General features: G+C 36.1%; 1 non-coding gene across 1 annotated transcript; it reads left to right on the top strand.

Moving 5' to 3' along the window:
- Positions 1-2,465: 2,465 nt before the first annotated feature.
- LOC112065729 (U6 spliceosomal RNA) lies at positions 2,466-2,572 on the top strand. The gene has a single exon (XR_002892211.1). It is a non-coding gene; the product is annotated as a U6 spliceosomal RNA (small nuclear RNA).
- The last annotated feature ends 231 nt before the right edge of the window (positions 2,573-2,803 follow it).

Genomic DNA, 2,803 nt, shown 5'->3' with positions numbered 1-2,803 from the left:
AAAAAAAAAAAAAAGAAAAAGAAAAAAAAGAAAACAACATATTTGTTTAGGTTCTTCTCAACATTCTCTACTTCAACATTTCATAAATTAATTATGATAGTCTCCATAGAGAACATTTTTATTACTAGATCTTAATTTCTTTCCCAACATTTTCCTGTTGCAGAACATGTTCAATATTATAATTTGACACCAAATAGCATACCATTGTGAAAATGTATAGAATGCAGTGGATTTTATGGGTTTACTATTAATTTCATTTTCATATCCAGACTCTTAATTCAGTGGAGAGTACTACCAACAAAGTAGAAATTTAGTTTGAGGGAATTCCCGGGCGGTCCAGTGGTTAGGACTCGGCGCTTTCACTGCTGTGGCCTGGATTCAATCCCTGGTCGAGGGACTAAGATCCTGCAAACCACATGGCACAACCAAAACACAAGAAAGAAAATTTAGTTTGATAAAGGTCCTCTGACTCTTGAAGAATTTTTAAACAATCATTTGTTTCATCAAACTTACAATGTAAGAATTGTATTTACTTTATAACTTTTTCTCTTTTAATAATACTGAGTTCTACAACAGGACTATAAGATAAAAATCAAATATTAAATAAGTAGGTGACATTTCATTGTTTTCCCAGTTTGTTCTTGTTGTTTGTTTTCATTTGGTTTGGTTTGTTTTTTGTTGAGTGCTGACACTGAAAATTTTTACCCAAGGTCTGATTGTAACTTTGCTACCACCTTCTGGCAAAATAATGAACATCTTATGATCTTTGATTAGAATGAGTTTCCATACTTTTGTTTACGTTGTATATTTATTTCACCCACATCTATCATAACAACAACAACAACAACAAAGCTGTTAAAAGGCAGAGATAGAAGAGGAATGCAAGATCACAGACTCTCTTCTCCAATACCTAAAGAAATGAATTTTTTAAAATGTCTTTAACACACAATATTCAACAGTGGCAATAAAAGAACAAAATGGGGGCCAAGAAAACAAGCAGAAAATCTGGGAGGAATAATTTTAAGTGAGAATGTGGTGCCCCCTGAGGACAATGACCTTGCAGCCTTCCTCACTGATGCTGGGGTTTTCCCTCACTTGCCAGGTAGCTTGCAGGCAAGAGGCTGGGTCGAGGTCCTCCTCCCTCCTTCCAAAGGATGCCCCTTGTCACACCACATTTCCTTCCTCGCCCCTTGAAAAACTAACCTGGCAATATCTAGCAGACACCACTTTAACCAAGCTGTCAAATTTGGTACCAGTAATGGGACAAATAAACATCATGTAACTCCTGATAAAATGTACCAAGAAAGCTATATCCCTACTGTGGTATTCTTGCCAAAAATGCAGAACTTGAACTTATCATCAGCATACACTGGACAACCCAAACTGAGTGACATTCTGCACAAAACAACTGGCCAGTATGTTTCAAAATTTCAAGGTCAAGAAGGATTGAGTAAGTGTTTCAAATTAGAGGAGACCAAGAAGGCATGACGAAAAATGCAATGTGTGATCCTGGATTGGATCCTGGACCAAACATAAGGACACTGGTGGGACAATGGTGCAATTTGAATAATGTCTGTAAGATTACATAATTGTATTGTATCAATGTTAGTTTCCTGATTTTTATAATCATACGGCTGTATCAGATATTAACACTGTAAGAATCTGAGTGGAGTGCTTACAGAAATCCTTAGTGTTGTTTTTGTACCTTTTTAAAGTCTGGAATTATTTCAGAAAGAATTAAAAGGTTTTTAAACTACAGATTGCAGTCTGCAAGGCCCTCACCAAGCCTCCATGTTACTGTCAGTTACAGACTTCCTGGTCACTATCAAAGATGACTTCATCCACTCGATATCCTAGTCTCTCCTTTCCCTGACTATCTAGAGCAAATTTTCTGCGTCTCCTCAGCCACCTCTGAAATCTTGAATTCAAGTACCCAAATTACAGCTTATTTACCCAAAGTCCCAGCCCAAAAATTCTTTTTTTTTTTTCCTGGAAAACCAAACGATTAATTCCAACAAGTACCGCTCCCAATTAGAACAACTGAAAGCGGCTCTTGATGAAAAGCGTCCAGAATTAGACAACAGAAAACGCATAATCTTCCATCAAGATAACATAAGACCACATGTTTCTTTGATGACCAGGCAAAAACTGTTACAGCTTGGCTGGGAAGTTCTGATTCATCCGCCGTATTCACCAGACATTGCACCTTTGGATTTCCACTTATTTTGGTCTTTATAAAATTCTCTTAGTGGAAAAAAAACTTCAATTCCCTGGAAGACTGTAAAAGGCACCTGGAACAGTTCTTTGCTCAAAAAGATAAAAAGTTTTGGGAAGATGGAATTATGAAGTTGCCTGAAAAATGGCCGAAGGTAGTGGAACAAAAGGGTGAGTATGTCGTTGTTCAATAAAGTTCTTGGGAAAATGAAAAATGTGTCTTTTATTTTTACTTAAAAAACTGAAGGCATGTGCTCACTTCAGCATCCCATATACTAAAATCGGAACGATACAGAGAAGATTAGCATGGCCCCTGCGCAAGGATGACACACAAATTCGTGAAGCATTCCATATTTTTAGAGGGAGGAGATATGAGGATAAATGTGTATGTATAGCTGATTCACTTTGTTATAAAGCAGAAAATAACACACCATTGTAAAGCAGTTATACTCCAATAAAGATGTTAAAAAAAAAAAACTGAAGGCACTTTTTGGCCCACCCAGTACAATTCTAGAAAATGTTAAGCATTTCTTTTTATAACTGTAATTTTTACAATAATGTTAATTTTTAATCAGGTTAATTTTTTTCA

This window comes from Physeter macrocephalus, chromosome 8 (assembly GCF_002837175.3).
Source record: "Physeter macrocephalus isolate SW-GA chromosome 8, ASM283717v5, whole genome shotgun sequence".
In the NCBI taxonomy this organism is placed as follows: Eukaryota; Metazoa; Chordata; class Mammalia; order Artiodactyla; family Physeteridae; genus Physeter; species Physeter macrocephalus.
Note: the sequence above shows the minus strand (reverse complement) of the source record. Positions and strands in the feature narration are given on the sequence as shown.